This window comes from Sapajus apella, unplaced genomic scaffold, assembly GCF_009761245.1.
Source record: "Sapajus apella isolate SASKATOON/1434 unplaced genomic scaffold, GSC_monkey_1.0 scaffold95, whole genome shotgun sequence".
NCBI classification, from domain to species: Eukaryota; Metazoa; Chordata; class Mammalia; order Primates; family Cebidae; genus Sapajus; species Sapajus apella.
The window spans coordinates 6,519,808-6,540,100 of NW_022437035.1; positions in this window are offsets into that span (position 1 = coordinate 6,519,808).

The window sequence follows — 20,293 nt, forward strand, 5'->3', positions numbered from 1 at the left end:
TGTCAAGTTGCATTCATATAAGTTCAGAGTTGTGTGTGTATTCTTAAAATTCTACTAACCATTAGAGCCCATTTTAATGTATCTTAATAGTGTCAATTTATGGTTTCAAACCCAACAGTATTGGATATTCAGGGACTTCCACAGGATCTTATAATAAAAAAATTCTCAGTTATAATCATCATCATTTAGAAAGAGGTCCCAAATAATAAAATGAAACTGAATACATTATGCTTGTAAGAGTTAAGTCCACCTGTAATCCCAGCACTTTGGGAGGTTGAGGCCAGTGGATCACGAGGTCAAGAGATTGAGACCATCCTGGCCAACATGGTGAAACACTGTCTCTACTAAAAAATACAAAAATTAGCTGGCATGGTGGCGCGCACCTGTAGTCCCAGCTACTCGGGAGGCTAAGGCAGGAGAATTGCTTGAACCCAGGAGGCGGAGATTGAGGTGAGCCAAGATTGCACCACTGCACTCCAGCCTGGTGCCTGGCAACAGAGCATGAGTCTGTCTCAAAAACAAACAAAAAAAAAGAGTTCGGTCAAGTCTGCTACAATGTATGATTCCAGATTCTATACAAGTGAGAAAATGCCCAAATGTATCCTCTTTAGACATTTTTAGTTTGTTTAAAGGAAAAAAAAGTATTATTTTCAGTGTGACTGTGTGATTTATGTACTAAGGTCCTGGCTGAGACTTGATATATAATTTCCAGTTTTGATAGACGAGGAGGACACTATTGTCTTGGTTAAAAAGAAAAAAATTTTTTAATGGGCCCTTGGGTTATCCATTGGTAAAGTCAAATTCCTATTTAGAAATGCCAAGACTTGAGGTCCTAAGGAGCTAATCTGCTCATATAATATCCCTTTGGGTGCACAACATCTCTGCAAATAGACTTTCACGTTCTGGGAGGAGCAAATTCAGTCTCATAGTAGGTGATGGCTCACAGGTACCAATGGCTATGTGAAGGGCTGTCGTAAACTGTTCCCTGCAACCTGGCTGGAAGTTGCACATGTGATTTGCTCAACAGAGGATGTTGAGAAAGGGATTGGCTAGCATTTCTGGTAATAGGCTGATTTACTCAGCATCAGGGCTTTTTCCTGTGTTATAATTCCATCATGTTATCCCAGAGCTTTTAGTAGTAAAGTCTCATTATACTTTTATTTTATTTTATTTTGAGACAGTCTCACTCTGTCACCCAGGCTGGAGTATAGTGGCTTGATCGTGGCTCACTACAGCCTTGACCTCCCAGGCTCAAGTGATCCTCCCATCTCAGCCTTCCAAGTAAACTGCCCTGCACACATATAGTCACTACTCAACAGATGTTCATCGTGATTGCTACTTTTTAACTCTTAGCATGTCCACTTCATCTCTAGGAGCTTAGGATTCCTTCTTTCCTCTTTTCTTTCCTTTCCTTTCCTTCCCTTTTTCTTTTTTTGACAAGGTTTCACTTTGTCACCCAGGCTGGAGTGCAGTGGAACAATCTTGGCTCATTACAGCTTCAACTTCCCAGGCTCAAGCAGTCCTTCCACCTCAGCTTCCTCCTAAGTAGCTGGTACTACAGGCATGTGCTGCTACGCCAGGCTAATTTTTTTTTTTTTGGTAGAGATGGGGTTTTGCCATGTTGCCCAGGCTGGTCTTGAACTCCTGGGCTCAAGCTATCTGCCCACCAAAAGTGCTGGGATTACAGGTGTGAGCCACCACACTTGGCCTTAGGAGCTTGGGATTTCTATGCTGTATTTTGCCAACCCGGGGCTCCTACATCAATATCCTGTCCAAGCCTAGGGCCAGCACTTGAGCCATGCTTCCAATTACCTTTGTTCTCAGAACACTCCCCACTCCTTTTCCTAAATTGAAACTCCCTTTCCTTCAAGATAGTTCAACGGGAAAGAAGCATCAGATAAAGCTTAATATGCTGCCCTCCCACATTTGCATTTTAAAACAGAAGCTTATTAATAAGAAAAATGAGTCTCACCTAGGGATTGTGGTATGAGAACAGACTGAATAAGCAAGGAAGAAGGAAGTTTAAAGGGAACTTTGTAGCTGTCTTTAAATTTATGAAAGGCTATCATAAAATGCAGGGAACCACAGACACATCAGACACATTCTGGGTTGTTCCAAAGCATAGAACATAAACCCAGTGGGAGGACATCCCAAGGATGCAGATTTGGCCTCAACATATTAAATAATTTTTCTTCCATGCTCTAGCAAATTGCCTTGCACATGGAAGGCAATCAACATTTCACTGTTTTTGTTAGCAATTAGAACTGTCAGATAGTGACTGCTTCTGGCTGTAATGAGTTCCTTATCACTAGAAGTGTTCAAGAGTAGTTGTCCAAGATGTTGTCCATTTGGATAAGAATTGAACTAACTGAATAATCCCTTCCAGCTATAAAACTCAGTGACATTTCTATAAATAGTTGAATTTCAACAGAGATTTTAGAGCAAAGGAACATTTTATCAATACTTTTTCCAAAAGGCAGGAGAGTCATTAAAATTGCGGGTTCTGGAGTTAGACATTACCTGGGTTCAAACCCTGGTCATCCTACTTACTAGCTGTGTGACTCTAAGGAAGTTACTTGCTATCTCTGTACATCAATTTTCTTATCTGTGAAATGGGGGCAATACTAGTGTCTTTCTCACAGAGTTATTGTGAGAACTCAATCAGTTAATACAGAAAAAGCATTTAGAAGAATAGCTGGCATATAGAAAGTTAATGTTCAATAAACATTAGTTATGAGGTATCATCTGATACCCTTGCCACTTCTACAGCTTTTTACGTCTTTTCAGTATGTGGAAGGAGGTCCTTTGTAGCATAATTGACCCTGACCTTGTTTTTTTCCCTAAATCAGATACCAGCCACGGCCACTGTGATTAACCAGTGGACTTTCTATCTCCTAAAAGCAAGCTTTAAAGCTAAACAAGCAGACAGGGCTGGTGACGTGCAGTTTATGAAGGATCTGCCAATGAAACACAATCATGGCTGTGGACACCCTAACCCTGCTATGTGCCTGGCAAGTGATAGATAACCAGTAAATATTTGTTGAATGACCTGGGTGCAGTGGTGTGTATCTGTTATTCCAGCTACTCAAGAGGCTGAGGCGGGAGGATCACTTGAGCCCAAGAGTTTGAGACCAGCCTGGGTAACACAGCAAGGCTAAATCTCTAAAAAATAAACAACTAAAAATAAAATATTTCTAGAATGAATAGATTAACTTTGTAGGGTTTCATTTTTCCCTACATTTTATTTATTTGTTTTTGATTAGGTGATACATTCACATGATTTAAAATTCAAAAGGAACAAAAGGATATATAAAGAAAAACCTCCCTCCCACCCAGTCCCTCAGCAATTCAGTTCCCTTCCCCCTAGGTAGCTAACATAACCAGTTTCTCAAATGTCTTTCCAGAGCTATTTTAGGCACAAATAAGTAAACATACTTGCTTACACACATTTATTTCTTTCCCAACTTTTTAAACAAATGGCTCATATACTGTTCTAGGCATGATTATTGAAGTAGCCTCAGAAATGAGAGTGAGTATGGGCATACCAAGGAGGAATTAAAGAAAGAGCTCAGGGACAGAAAAATCAACCAGGAGACTATTGCATTAATACAGATGTAAGGTGATTAGAGCCTGGACTAGTATATTAAATGGGATAATCAGGGAAAGAAGTGTTTAAATGCTTTTTAGCTTACACTAGAGTAACCACTGTAATGATCAACAGATAGAGTATTTCTGTCACCCCAGAAGTTCCCTTGTGTCCATTTGCAGCCAGCCTACCCTCCCCAGGCCCAGGCACCCACTCCTCTGCTTTGTCAGAGTTTTTCAGCTTTTGTGTTACAGGCCTCCATGCCCGTGGTCGGACCTCCACTCAGCGGAGTTAATCACAATATCAGTCAATGTCGATGGCACTTACTCAAGGCCAGACACTCCACTAAGCACCTACATGTGCTCATTCATTGAATTCTCTTTACCAGTTGAAACAGGTATTGCTTTTATCTGAATTCTGGATAATATAAGATACAGAGAAGTTAAATCACTTGTTGAAGATCACACAATTAGTACATAGCAAAGCCAGAATTTTGAACACAGAGAAATCTGCTTCCAGAGACCATATGTAAAAATAATATAAGAAAATATTCAGACCTCAACAGAAAGACTTCACTACTATTCATCAAGATTCAAAGGGAAGACCAATCCTCAGTATACTGATATAGAAGGAACTTGTCCAGAAGCCTTCAAGTGTGCTTTTTTTTTTTCAAGTGTGCTTTTAACTTGTCAATTAAAAGAAAGCCAGTAGCCTTTCTTTATAGGCATTAGCCAGTGGGCAGAGTTTCACTTTATTCCCCTGCCTTCAATGTGCACACCCCCATGATGTGTTCTTCTAAGAAATTATAACATTTAGAACTATCTCTTTATGTTATAACTCTGGTGTGGTCAGGGCAGTACTGAGAATGACAACTATCTCTGCCTATCTGTGGGTCCCAGAATATGCATGTCATTCTGAAACCACAAGGAATGCGGTTAAATCCTCTGGTCACATCTCTCAACAAAGATTTATCTGTTTCACTGTTGTCTCCAAAGACCTTTTTTCCTGGACTAAGATGTTAATTCACAGTGATGTCTACTAATGGGTCTTCCCTAAAGAGGAGCCTATTAAAGGAATTAATTACATTACATGTTCAGAAACTTCCCAGCATAATGAAATGATTCCCTAGCTAAAATAGTATGAGAAGGAAACCATTGAACTAAATCATAATGGAGACAAGTTTCCATAAAGTGAAATGCAAGTTTGCTAATATAACTGTAGACTATGAGAAACAGGAGAGTGAAAATGCTAATAATGAAACCACTTTTTTACTCACTGATGGAGTTTTAATAGATATAGATCATCTTTTTCCAAACATTTCAAGTTATTCATTATTACCTTCTATTTGAGGCCTAAGCTTGCCGCTTACTAACATTGCCAATTAACCTTAAAATGCAATTTTAATGTTTTGGGTTTTTTGTTAAATAAGAAAGTAGTTATCCTGAGTCAACATAGAATAAAAGAAAATGGACTTAGTTGCATTTGATGGCATTCGAATTCCAGAGGAGTTGGTAGAACGATCTATTCTGGAAATCTAGGTTGGTTTCGACACAGTGCGGCCTAAAGCTTGGGGAGTAGATTAGATGACTTTCTGCTCTCTTATTCCTCTGTATGGTCCATTTTCACACTGTGCAAATCTACAGAAATGATAATAGCAGAAGAAAAAGATAACAGCAGGTTAATTGTGGTGCTAGGGATTGTGCTGGCAACTGGCAAACTACCAATTCATTGGTTTCTAGGTAGATTGGGGACAGTGGTGCAGGGCAGGGTAACCTGGAATATTCATTAGAGTCAAAGTCTGGATTGTAGTCTTAATCTTGGTTCTCCCTTTATTTCTGGACAAGTCTCTTAGTTCTCTATTCCTCTGTTTCTTTAGCTGCAAAATGTGGATGGTGAACCTGTCTTTCCACCTAGGGTTTTCAACAACCAGGAGGTAGAAGCAGTGGGTTATGACAGTCTACTCTAAATCTGGCACAGTGCCTGGGCTCTGGGATAGTTTGGAGGCGGAATGGAGGGTTGGTTCCCTTGAGGGACCAACCCATTCATCATCAGTGGTTCTAGAGAGATCCTGATCCCAGGAACCAGGAGAGCCTAGCCCAGTTCTCTGGCCCCTCCTCCAGGCATTTGGGTTACTGTTGAGCAAAAGCGAGCTTTATCAGGACCTAGTCTATGCTTAACTGAAACTTGGGCTTTAGTCAGAAACAACTCAGCCTTCATAATGAGGCTCACAGGGAAGTTGTTTTTATTAATGATTATAGTATATAAAGCAATCATTTGCATGGTATGAACTCTTTCACAGATTATGGTGATAATACACTGTGTAGAGAGACAGAAAAGTTACAGAGTTTGCAAGATAATAAAACACATTTCAATATCTTGCTATTGCTTAGATTTCAAGTGCTTCTTAAAATGGATAAGCTAAATAAACTCTAACATAGTTCTAGCTAAAAGTCATAGTCTAACAGTTCTGATGGAAACTGTTAAACCAATTCTGTAACCAAAAAGATAAACAGCTTAAAACTGCCAGGTATCAGTATTATTGTAATATTCCTTTTATCAAAAACCTATAACTGAAATTTATAGGTAAGAGTTTACAGTAAGCAGCAGGTACCTGGAAACTTGTCAGTTAAGATTTCCCTTTATAGAAGAACCTCTGCTGTAAGCTTTTCAGCCCTCTAAAGCCAGTAAAATTAAAAAAAAAAAAAAACTTTCACAATTAGTTTCTAAGGAAATTATGTAAAGGTCATGATACTAAGAGAAAAGTTTTAAATTGTCATTTCCAATAGGACATAAGCCTCCTAAGAAAAAAACAACCTTGTGTGTTTTTCTTTTGGGGGAGACATATATAAATAACAATCAAAAATCTTTTTCTTGATTTAATTTTAAAGGAGATAGTTAACCGAATCACTTTAAAATGACTTCCTGCTGCTCCCCCAACCTCCTCAAAATTGAGAATACAACAAATATTTGCATAGGTTTATTATTCACATGTAATCATGAATAATTCACTTTGTACAGACAGCTGGGTAAACAAGAGATTTGGAGTTTCCTTTTCCTAGAATATTTTTCCATTGGCTGAAAGGAAACAGTATCAGTGGTGATTTTATATGATTTTCAGTGCCATCTTGTCTTCTCTCACCTGGGTAGGAGACCCCTCCTCCCTGCTGTTCTTTTTTTTTTTTTTTTTTTTTTTTTCAGTTTACTTATTTCTGTTAGTTTTTGGTTTACAACTCACCAACATAACATTTTTTAGTATAAAATGAAAAAATAGCTCAGTCATTAGTTTTTTTAGTCTGCAAGACAACAAAGTGTATGTTTCTCACTTTCCACAATATTAGAGTTTTTTTTAAACTGTGGGTTTGCTTTTGTGTGAAGACCCTCTTACTGATGGAAAAAGATCCTTCAGAACTCATTCTGCCTCATCATTACCACCTTCATCTTTTCCTATCAGTCATTAACAATTTCCCAATTATTTGACAGTCTTCCACAGAGCTGGTTCTTATTTCCCTCTGCTCCTCCCAGGCCTACGTGAGGAAGTGGAGCATGTATCACTGAAAACAGGTTTAACCAAGGCATTTCCACTCCTGGGCAAGGGGGCCTAATTTACCAAAGGTCAAGGATCCTTCCAGTTCTGTGAACGTCATTAATCAAACTGTGATAGTATAACCTGTGGTTTAGGAGACAATAAGACTTGCCATAATTCATCTATGACCAAATGAGGGGTTGAGGGTCAGTGCGGGAGTGTCATAGTATATCTTTGGGAAATCCTTGCTCTTTGTCGTGGCCTGGCAAGTAAGAATTTTCCCCACCCACCAAATGTCAAGCATCCACCCTGACTATTGAGGACAAACATTGGCTTTGGGATGTATGTGTCCTCTATTCAGCAACACATATAATAAAATATGAATGTGAAAGAATGGCAAGTAGCATTCTAGAGAAAATTAACCATAATTTGACTAAATTAAAAATTAATGTTTTCTTCATTTAACATTTAGGGCTTACTATATGCTAGATGTGTTCTAAGCACTTCATACATATTAACTCTTTAATTCCCATAACAATCCTTTGAGATAGGTACAATCCTTATCCCCATTTTACAGATATGGAAACTGAGGCACGGAGAAATTAAGTAATTTGCTTATTGTCACCACAGGAAGTGGTCAAGCGAGGATTTGAAACAGGTAGTCTGACTCCAAAATCTGTGCTTTTAACCACCATGCTTTCCTATGAGTATAATACTTGTTGATGGTAAAAAGTATGGCAAAATAAGAAAAGCACTAAGAAGAAAAAAATTACCCATAGTCCCACCCTCTTCTTTAGTATATTTCCTTTGTGTGTGCCTGTGTGTATTTTTTTTGTTTTTTTCAATTAACTATACTTTGTGAATATTGTGCCATAGAAGATATTGATTTGATTGAACATTTAGATCATTTTCTTAGTCAACTGTGTTAAGTACTGGCCCAGCTAAGTGTGGAAGCACTTATGATTAGTGGAATGGAGGGGGTTGGGGGACTGCTGATTTAGCAGGTGCCTTATTTCCCTAAGCCAAAGAGCTGCCCTGAAAATGGGCCAAATATAATTTCTTTTAAGCAACCTGAAAAATGTGTTTCAGCCTAGAAACATACCATGACTCTTCCCTTCAAAACGTTTCGTTTACGTTCACATTATAATGTTCAGTGTTCTTAGGGGCAAGGTAGCAGGGGCAGTGGGGGTGGCAGCAGGGAGTGGGTGTGAGTCTTAATGCAAAGAGAAATGTAGGCTAGTCAACAGGAAACCCAAAGTGCTTGATACAGCACAGTGACCTCTAATTGTACCCTGGCATGGCTGCTTTCTCTTTCTTTGATAGGGGTTGCAAAAATATAATAAATATAATAATATACATTTGAAAAAAACATTTATCTGGTAAACAAAACTGTTGTTATATGCCAAGACAGTAAGCATCTCTGAAGCCAAGACAGCAGTGGTCATTGCTCTGGCCAGCTACAGCTTTTGGCCAAGTCACATGCCATCCTGTCAACAGCCAAAGAGGTAAACAGCATAGATATGTGCTGACCTAACCTCAGATACTCTCGGGAGCACAAGGAAATTGGCTTGAAAAGACTTTCTCTTTTTTTCCTCTTTATTAATTGAATTTCTGTCTCTAATTAAAGAGGCAGAAACGGAAAACAATATTCAAAAGGGAAAGTCAAAGAATAATCCCCGTCTCTGGAAAAAAAGAAAAAATCACCGAATCATTAGAAACATGGCTGCATTGATTCTCTCTCTGTCCCTGAGCTGTTTACCTATTTTCAGGTGAGGAAGTGAAGAGGAGGGCCAAGGGCCAATGGCCAACATTTTCAAAGGGCCCTCTCTGGGAATTACTTTCATATGTACATAAATTTCCACAATAAGTATCTTCTGAAGTTTGTATGCAACTCAATTGTTCTTTCAAGCTTCTTATCCAATGTTCTAACTTGAGTTGTGCTACCAGAAAATCAGGTGTAGCTTAATTGCTAAGTCAAAGTTGGCTTCTTTTGAAAATCAAAACTCACTAACTTGAGCCCCTAAATTCACCCCACCTCCTTATTTTTTCCTTTAAAATGCCCTTTTTCCTACTCCCCACAGTCACTGGACTTAGGTCCCCTTGTAGCATTGCAGGCAACTGCCATTTGAAATTTTAAAAATGAAATTTGGGCCAGGTGCAGTGGCTCATGCTTGTAATCCCAGGACTTTTGGAGGCCAAAGAGGGCAGACTGCTTGAGCCCTGGAGTTTGAGACCAGCCTGGGCAATGTGGTGAAACCCTGTCTCTACAAAAGAATACAAAAATTAGCCTGTAGTCCCAGCTACTCAACTGGGAGGATCATTTGAGTCCAGGAGGTCAATGCTGCAGTGAGCTGTGACCGTGCCTGAGTGACACAGCAAGACCCTGCCTCAAAAAAAAAGGTTTTTTTCTTTACCCCTAAACTAAGGTCACATCTCTTTCTGTTTCCAGTGTTTTGAAAACTAGTTCTAACTCTTTCTATCTAAGTCTTCACTTCTAGTCTTGGGGGAATGACAAGGCATTGGGACAGGAAACGAGTAAGCCCTTCCAACCAACAACCTACTAGCTGTTGAAGGTTTCTACTACATCCAGGTTCCAAACAGACTCCTTCAAGTGAAGATTTGGGGAGCAGTGAAGTACTAAGGACCAGACTAACAATCTTTCTCCAGAGAAGGCTTCAGTAGGTAGTAACTAGAACTCAGGCTAATATATTATATTGAAACTCACCATTACAGAGGACTTACAAAGGGTTTCTAATGCATATAATCACATTGAAGTTTCATCATTATCTCCTGGGGTTGGGGAGTAGGCGGGTAGCAACTACTGCACATAGCCTGTGTTGGCTGCCCCAGATCTCACAGTTTATGGAGGACCTGCTCTGAGTGCACCTGTACCATGTACATGGCACCTGTATCCTGGCCTTGCTCCCTCCTTGCCTTGAGTCTTCCTCACTCCTTGCCCAGCTCTGCTATAGTGCCTTATACTGCAGTCAAAAGCTGTCTTTCTCCAAGACATACTGATCAGTTAGCCTAAGCTGTAAACGTTTGCTTTTGGTGTCCCTCTACCCAAAGAGGAGTCTTCAGGACTCCTCTCCTGACACCCTGCTTCCTGCTGTTCCTGCCCTCTCACGCCACATCTCCCATCTCCCAGGATGCCCTGCGGCCACACCCCACCCAGGCCTGCTGTCTTGGAAAACCACTCATGACTCGAGCTTGCATATTTTCTCCCACAATTAAACTCACTTGCCCTACATCTCCTCTCTCTGAGTCCTGCTAGGAGTCCAATTTGTGCTAAGAGACTACTGGCTGGCAATGGTATACTATTCTAATACAACAGTCCCCTTAGGAACACTTGTTAGCCATGTGGGCGTGGGTGAGCAATTCAGCGCCCTCTGAGATTCACCTGTGAAATGGGGATAATCATTCTTTACAAGTGAGGACCAAGTGAAATCATTTGGAATGCTATGTATGTATACACATATCACCTGAATTCCTTCTCTTCCCTCAACCCTCCCTTTCTCTTATAAAGTAATTTCAGGGCACCATCTTCTGCTGCCTGGATTACTGCAGCAGCCTCTGGACCACAAAATTTTCTCTGCAGTTCAAGGACATTTCATTTCCCATCTTGCAGATGGTAAGACACATTTACACATCAGCTGGCTTCTGAATGTGGCTTCTGGACATTCAATCCCCCCAACTACTTTTATCTTACAACTTCAGTCACTACCCCCGGCACGGTTATCTCTTGCAGTTACCCCTGTCATACCACCTTTGCCTGTCGATGGCACTATGAAGTCCCCATTGGCACCTGTTCATGCCTCTCAGCCTAACCCCTGCTAAGGAGCTGACAGGGGCAGCGTGCTCCAGTAATGCTGAAGCACTCTTCTCAGGGAGGCTCACCCAAGAGGGAAAGAAGAGCAGAAGGAAATGAGGGAAGGAAGGTGGAGGCTAGAAAGACACTTTGGAAACTGTGAAAGTGGCCCTGAGCTCACATGAAATGCAAGCCAGCAAAAGTGTTGAGATTGGAAATTTTAATGTGGCCCTTCTGAGAGAACAGCTGTAGCACTGCAATTTCCTAGAAATCTGGATGGACATATTTGAAGACAGGGAAGCACTGAATGGAAATAACTAGAAAAGAGGCTTCCTCCTGAGCTCTGAATGTCCTATCATAGAGGAGTTACAAGAATGAGCAAAGCTAAGAGCAGACTGAAAACCCACATGTTGTACATTTAAAGTGATAGCTGGGAACCCAGATTCTATTTTTACTCAAAAAAGAAAAGCAGGGGAACATGCATGAATTGCTATGAGCAAGAAAGGCCAGCAAGGAAAGAGAGAAAAACAAGGGAGGAGAGACCAGTGGCAGCTTTCAGGACTGACATTACGATGATTTTTCTTTCCCTGCTCTAAGAAGTTGATCTGGTGGTCCTAAGTTCCTGGCATTGGGCAATTTCCCAAAAGTTTGGAGAAGTTACTCATGAAGAAGCAGCCAACTCCAGACAGTTCGTCGGGAAATGAGGAGAGTCAGTGCCTGGGTGGTTTTCATACTAATCCAGGATTTATTAAAGCTCAGAAAGCAAGCAGCAGAGAAGGTTTTTGTAATGAGACATTTTGCAAATAGAGTCATCAGCATTTTTAGTAGAAAAGAATGTTTCTCTCTGATACTTTCTGAAGGAGGTGGCTGGCTTGGGAGGCTGGGAAAAGGAGGGGGCTCCTTCTGTTGAGTGCTGTGACATGTGGGGGACTCCAGCAGTGGGAGACTCTTTCCTTTCTGAGTTCTCTCCCCTCCAGGGTACAAAGTTTTTATTTGTAGTTGGGAGGAATTAGACTTAATGATCTAATAGAGCTAACTTTTTCCTCTCAATGTGGTATGATGTGGCATCAGTAGCTCTGCCAGATACTGATGCTACCAAGGGAACTTCAGTGCAGGTGGACTTCACGTTATTACATTGACTTCTTCTTACAAAGTTACATAGAAACTAAATTGTTTTAAATCTTCACAAATAGTTAAAGAAGCCCTACTTGAAATCTTTTGTAAATCTACATATGCATCTGAAAGGTGAGTAAACACTTCCAAAAATGTTTTGCTTGCAGCTCTGAATTTTGATTGGTCTCCTTTGCTGCTGGAACATTCAGGATGTGTAAATGTTACGGTTTAGATTAATCATCTGTCCATACCCCCCTTGATTTTCCAGAATGTTCTATCGAACAGATTGGTTTCCCTTCGTGTAAAAAAAAAAAATCCAATAATTCTTGTTTCTTTGGGAATTTATAATTTTTTACTTAAAAACAAATTGTTATTTCCAAACACACTAGAAGACTATATCATCTAGCCCTTGAACAAGAGCATTGACCGAAGTTTGAATGAGGAGATAGGCCCACAGCATAAGTTGATGCTGATTGTCAGTGGTCAGCTCAATATACATAGCTTCTTGGAAATGGGTTTTGTGCAAGGCACTGCTGGGTATGATGAAAGGAAGACCTGAGCCATTCAGACGGTCCATTTGATGCAGCAGCAACAAGCCCTGAAGAGGAGTGGGATTAACAAATACCAACAGGTTACCACACACCTCAGAGCAGAGAGAGAGATCTGGCATGGCGAGGGAAAGCTTCAAGGAGGGAGTGACTTTTGAGCTGGCTCTTGGCGGGAGGTCAGGGTTTGTATACATAGAGTCAGGCAGGAAGAGCATCTCCTACTAGGAGCGAAAGAGGAGTGACGGCTCAGAGGTTGAGGACTGAAGGGGGTTTGGTGACAGAAAATGGACAAGTGTGGCAGGAGTTCCAGAAAGGAAACTCTGGAAAAGTTTCAGAACAAAGTTTGAATTAAGGGTTTGCAAACACTTATGCGAAAACAATAATTGCTAAGAAGAGTCAAGCATGGGTGCACTAGGAACTAATCACTTCCTGTTTTTTATAAGGTTATTAGACTGGTAAACTAGAGGATGTTGGCCAAGAGATTCTTGTGATTGGCTGGAATTTGGTCTTTTTCTAATGTAAAGTTTCTATAGTTCTGTGTAAGAGCAGAATTCAACTGGACTGAGTTCCATTATGCCACTCGTTGCAGCAAGGCATCTGCCATGGGCTCTGTGATATTCTTGGTAAGGCTGTGGTCTGTGTAAAGCAGCATTCATCCCCAGAGATGATGAATCAATGGCAGGATACAGGATGGTTCCCGTACTATAACAGGGCTTGATGTTTGGCCCATTTCATTTTTCCATCTTCATTTCTGTTTGCCAATGACATAAGGAAACACACGGGCACACAGGATACATTGAGTTCCAGATAATATGAAACTGGAAGAGATAAATGTATTAATTGATGTATCAAAAAAGATCTTTTGGGGCTAGAATGATAGAGAAAAACAAGCAGATGAAATACGATAGTTATAAATACAAAATACTGTATCTAGGGTCAAAAAATCAACTTCTCGAGAAGCAGATGGAGAAATATGTCTTAACCACAGTTGATGTGAAAAGAGACCGAGGCCTTTTAGTTTACCACAATATGGCCCTAACAGTGTAATGCGGCTTGGCACAGAAAGGCGATATTTAGTAAACATATTGTGTCACTCTGTTCTTTAATTCAACAAGTCCTTATTTAGTCCCCTAATATGTGTCAGGCACAAGGTTGGGCAGTGAATACACCCTGGGAACAAGACAGAAAGAGTCCCTCCCACACTTAGCCTGTAGTTTAGTAGAGGAGAGAAACACCACCAGAAAAAGTAAATACATAATCATTAAACCTTGTGACAGGGGTCTGGAGGGACACAAATAAAAGTGGGGCAGGGTCAGGAGGGACCTGCATTTCATGAAAGTGGTCAGGGCAGGCATTTCTGAGGAAGTGGTGTTTGAGGCCATACGAAGAGGAAGGAGAGGCAGAGAGGCAGGACAGTGAGTGCATTGGCCCTGAGTCTGGAAGGAGCTTGATGTGTTTTTGGAACTGAAAGACCAATAAAGCTGGCCCCCACCATGACTGCCAATGTCCACCATTCTCCTGTTCTTGAATAGCGATGAGGCTTCTGACACGTGGCTGCCTGGCTGTGCTATATTTCCCAGTTTCCCTTGCAGTTGAACATGGCCATGGGACTGAGTTCTCATGAATGGAATGCTAATAAAAGATCTTTAGTGACAGCTGGGGCCCTTAAGAGGTGGGTGAAACCCCTCCTCTTTACACTTTCCTTTTCTTGCTGGATACATCTTGGACTTGGTAGCAACCTAGCTTATACCAGAACATCACATGGGATAGCAGATCCCCAATCAGAAGGGGCCTGGGTCACTGAATGACTGCAGAGAATAGAGCCACTTGCCAGCCTGGATCACTCATGTCACTCATCATCACTCACCACTTAAGATGATTACTTGAGAGAAGAAAGATTCTATATTCTTTAAGCCACATGTCTTACTTAACCTATGATAGAAACAAAGGAGATACTAGTGCCACCAATCAGTCCACATTTAGAGTGTTGCATTTAGTTCAAAGGGTCACATTTTTAAAAGAGACATTGACCATTTGAAGCATGTCTAGGGAAAGGTAACAACAACAAAACATTTAGGAGTCTGAAAACCAAGTCAACAAAAAGCCTGTTAAAGACATTACAGTTGTTTAGTCTGGAAAAGAGATTTCTCCAGGGTGACATGATAGCTGTCTTCAAACATTGAGTAAGAGGAATGAAACTGAATTGGGGTGGCTCAATGGGACCTGTGGCTGGTTGGGATTTGTGATGAAGCAGATTCTCATTCAATACAGGGAAGAAGTGTCTAACAATGAGGGATGATTAGAAAAAGGCCAGATTGCTTTGAGCATCAGAGGCTTCTCCCTATCACTGCATCCAGAAGCTGGCTACCCACTTTTGAGGAGACGTTGCAGGGGTGATCTGACATCATGGTGGCAATGCTAGAGAATTCTAGGGTTTCATGTAGGAGAGGCGATAAATCATGCAGGTGAAGCCAGGTCACAAGGGGAATTGACTGTCAGTTTGGAGTGTATCCTGGAGCCAAGTAGCATCTTGAAGGTTTCTGAGCAGAGTAGCAACATGATCAAAGCAATCTGCTAGGAACATTGCTTTGGCCAACATGGGGTGGAAAAAGCCCTGATTTTTTTTTTTTGAAATGGAGTTTAGCCCTTGTTGCCCAGGCTGGAGTGCAATGGCGTGATATCAGCTCACTGCAACCTCTACCTCCCAGGTTCAAGCGATTCTACTGCCTTAGCCTCCCAAGTAGCTAAGATTATAGGCACACGCCAATTACGCCTGGCTAATTTTGTGTTTTTAGTAGAGACGGGGGTTTCTCCATGTTGGTCAGGCTAGTCTCGAACTCCTGACCTCAGGTGATCCATCCACCTCAACCTCCCAAAGTGCTGGGATTACAGGCGTGAGCCACCGCACCTGGTAAAAGTCCTGATTTTTATAGCCCGTGTTGGTCATTGGGAGCTTGTATTCCCTGAACCAGTAGCAATTTAAAGAAAACCAAGAGTAAACAACATTGAATTTCTTTACTTTATTCTTGAGATAATCCAAAAAATATTTATGGGCTAGCATTTTTTAACAATTTATCTTCCAAGATGGATGATCCTTTCATTTCAAGGAACTAAAAGTATTTGACACCCTAGTCTCATTCAGCCTTGTCTCATATCTGAACCGCTATGTCAGGGGCAAGACTATCACACCTCCTCTCTCAGATAAGGACTCACAAAGAGAAGTGAGTTGTTCAAGGTCACAGTGAGTCAATGGCAGGGCAGGCTCTTTGAGGTCTCCCAGCTCTCAGGTCCATATGCTGCCTTGTACCCATGCAAAGGGCACCTCAACTAGGAATGTCCCCCACATGCCAGAAGAAACCAACCTGAATGAACATCCTTTCTGAAGGTAGAAATTACCTGAGATATTTAAGTCTTAACCAATCGCATTTTTTAGATAAGTAAACAGGCTTAGCGAGGTCACATGGGCAAAGGCCTACCTGAGACTTGAACACAGGCCTGGGGTTTCTTGTACTACATCTTACCATTCTATCTATCCATAAAATGGTAGACCCAGAAACACCCCACACGATCACCTGGAACCAACTAGGCTATCATCATCAGCTCCACTGTCTGGAAATATAAAGGCTTATATTGGCTTTGGCCACCAAAGAGAGGAAACATTCTGCAATCCTTAAAAACTCACAGCCGAGGGGGGCGGGGAGAACTGTTCGAGCCTTGTACTTACAAAGTCAAAAGAGAAAACATGTGTTTCACATTTGTCTTGGGATGGGAAAGAAAAACTTTTCCTTTCACTTAATCTTGGTTTAAACAAACAGAGAGACTGCCCTTTCTGTAAACTCACCGAATGTCAAATATTGTTCACTTGCATGGCATCGGCTTACTAAGCCACTACAGAGCCACTTTCCTCACGTAATCCCCTCAATCAGAAGGCACTTCAGCTTGAAGAGGGTCAACCGAAATAATACACATTTCCTCTGATGATTGGACGAGGGTCAGCTGATGGAATCAGGTTTCCAAACCTATAACCCCTGGTTTCAGCCGGAGACTTGAGGCAATACAGCTTCAGTCATGACTCAGGATTTTGTGAGTGAAAGCAAGCACGTCAAGTGATGTAAGAAAATTCCCCCATTCCTCCAACCCACTGCCTCCTCCTCCCTGGGGAATTCAGTCGGAGAGCATTGTGTTGGGGGTGGGGGAGAGACCGAGGTGTCATGTCACTGGGTGCTGAGCTGCCGGGCACTCCTCGTATCACCATTGCAGAGGCCAGCGTCATCACCATTGCAGTGGCCAGCCTCAGCGCTTGACAAAGGAAGTACTCAGTTACAATTACCTTCCTGTTGGCCAGCAGCTCAGATAATTGCTTTGCAATGTGTGTGAGAACCTCATAAATTAAACTAAGAAACAGAGGGGCCAGGTCTGGGCTGAAGGGAAGTGTCAAGTGGAGGAGGCAGTGATGCAAGTCTACCTTTGAAGTCACTTTGTTTGTGAAAAGTCTGCTGTGCTCTCTTAAGGAAACTCCACTGGAATGAGGTTTCTGTGCATGTGAGGTTTAGGGCTATTGTTTTTGGCTCTGACTTTCACCTCAAGCCCTAGCTAGGACATGCATAAATCCCTTAACAACAGCCTGACATGAAATTGCTCACCCTCTCATTGCATCAGGGGACTTTTACTCAGGTGGATTTTGAATGCCTCATTGTTTAATAGGACAGGAAGTTTACTCTCAATGTAAATGAGGAATCCTTCTCCCCGCCTTACCTCCTTGGAAGATTGTTACAGAGGCCTGCCTTGTTGGCCCTAGCCAGGCTTCTGGTCTAGCTCCTTCCATAAAAGCAGCTGCAGCCCGGCAGCAGCTGCCCACTTTCTTTATCAGGGTAAGGCTTTTCTTAGGACCAAAGTTTTGGGGCAGGCTTTTCCCTAGAGGGGTTGCTGGGTGATGGGTTAAGTAAGGGCCACCCAGGGACTAGGTGGGGCTGGATGTGAAAAGGATTGGATTTTCTCTTTTCAGTTTCTTCATTCGGATCTGGACCTTAGATTTGTTTATCATAGAGAGGGAAGCCCCTTCTCCAAACCTTACAATGCTTTTCTTCCTTGGGCTATATCACAAGGAAAAAGTGGGCAACTAGCCCACAGGTAGGGTATAAGGATAGGACTCTGAAGTCAAAATGTCTCAGGCTAACCAACACCAGAAAGAAGATGCCTAATTCAGAACCATGACCCTACCCTCTGCTAGAGCAAATCTCTGAGAAAGATAGAAACTTCTAGAAAAATCCTTGTGGGTCCCCCACATTTCACACCACACTCTGTAGGCAAACCCTTTTTAAAAACTAGGTATAACCCTCTCAATCTTCTTCTGATGCCCCCAGCAACGAGATTGACTGAGAGATCTTCAAAGGGAGAATAGTCTCAAATACAACTACTTTAGCCAAAGGAAACCAGATATGGACAACGAGGGAAATGACAGAGACACTAACTCAGTAAGATGAGGAAGCCCTAGTTTATTTGGTTTGTATATCCAGAATCTTTTTTCCTACAAATCTGAATAGAAACCAATAATTAGTTAAAAAAAAAATCAAGTCAGGCACTGTGCATATAGACCTAGAGATTAGTCTAAGGTTGAATTCCCATCACTATTGCCTTCCACACACAGCTTCATCAACAATGATGAAGAGTCAAGGACGGGCCTGGTGCGGTAGCTCAGGTCTGTAATCCCAGCACTTTGGGAGGCTGTGGCGGGTTGATCACTTGGGGTCAGGAGTTCAAGACCAGCCTAGGCAACATGGCAAAACCTCGTCTCTATTAAAGATATTTATTTTAAAAAATTAGCTGGGCATGGTAGTGCACACCAGTAATCTCAGCTACTCCAGAGGCTATAGCAGGAGAATTACTTGAACCCAGGAAGCAAAGGTTGCAGTGAGCCGAGATCGAGCCACTGCACTCCAGCCTGGGTGACAGAGCAAGACTCTGTCTCAAACAAAATAGTCAAGGATGATCCTTGACAGCAAATATCCTAAAGATTTATTTGTTTAAAATTGCAACATTGACCAGAGTTTTACACACATGTGTATGTATATATGCATGTAAGTGTGTGATTGTGATTTTATTTGCACCAGCTCAGGTATAGCTAAGTAAGAAGTGGCAGCCTTACTGGTGGCCAGAGCTCTGTTCTCAGAGCTGCTTTCACATTGCAGTCACCTGTAGAGCTTCATCCACAACACACAGATACCTGAGTGCCTGAGTGTTCCTCCCAGAGATTTGGATTTAACTGGGCTTGCCTGGGATCTGAGAGCAGATTTTTTTTTTTTAAACTCCCCAGGTGATTATACTGTGTGTCCAGGTCACCATCCACTGAAGTAGGCCAGTCCCCTAATGCAGTCTCTTCCCTCCACTGGTCTGTAAAATTGAGCCACATTTGCCAGCTCCTTGCACAATATCCGGTTACTTGGGCACTGGTGATTCTCTCATTTCCCTGGTCCTAATCCTGGCTTCACCCTGCACTTCAGCGTCTGGGATCTGGCCTCCCTGTGACTATACCATGACAAAAAAAGTTCTTCCTAAAATGTCCTCTTGTATAATTAACATTTTAAGTTACTTCCTACTCAATAAAAATGATTGTATTTATAAAGAATCTAGTCATTCTCATGAAATGAGGTGAGAAAAAACCAAGCTGCTTGGGAGGCCGAGGCGGGTGGATCACGAGGTCAAGAGATCGAGACCATCCTGGCCAACGTGGTGAAACCCCGTCTCTACTACAAATACAAAAATTAGCTGGGCGTGGTGGCGTGTGCCTGTAGTCCCAGCTACTCGGGAGGCTGAGGCAGGAGAATTGCTTGAACCTGGGAGGCAGAGGTTGCAGTGAGCCGAGATTGTGCCACTGCACTCCAGCTTGGCACCTGGCGACAGAGTGAGACTCTGTCTCAAAAAAAAAAAAAACAAAAACAGAAAACCAAGCTGCATTCAGTAGCACTTGACTGCTTGGCTGGATCCTTCCTCAGCAAGTCTGTGTACCAGCTTCGTACAAGGCCAGTGCAAATCTACCCTGTTGAAGGCACAAATAACTGTGTATTGGGAACCCTCAGAAACCTTTGAGGGCTGGCACAGAGCTTGGCACACCGAAGGTGCTCAGCAAACTTCTGATGAAACTGAGAATATTGAGTCTGCAATTTCAGGGTGCTTCCCCAACCTAATTTGGTTCTGGAAATTCAAATGACTGGACTGAGAAAAAATTGTCCTGGTGATTACAACACCCCCTTTCAGAGAATGCAGCAAGTAGCAAAGCTAGCTAAAGAAACGCAGGTGTGATCAGTAGATACGCACAAGCCTGCCATCCTCCCGGCCTCTCCCCTTTCTAACTCCTCCCTCAGAACAGCCCTTCATGCCATTGCAGAACCAAGGTGCAGGGGTTTCCTTTCCACCCCAAAAGCAATTTGGTTGATGGGGTGTTAAGCCAGGATCTCTCTGGGTAGAAATGACTTTCTGTGCTATTAATGATAAATGGTGAACAAGGAGATTCTCTTTAGTCTGTTAGTCTATGTAAGCACCTAAGTGCCCCAGATTCTCAACAGTTGCCATTTTTTCTTCTTTGGGTTCTATCTTGGCCATCTCGCCTCACTCTGAGCTTCTGGAAGGAGGTAATAGACGTCAACTAGCATCTGCCTGTTGACATTGTTCTTCTGTTTTATATTCTTGAGTTAATATGTTCTAATATCTGGTTGGAT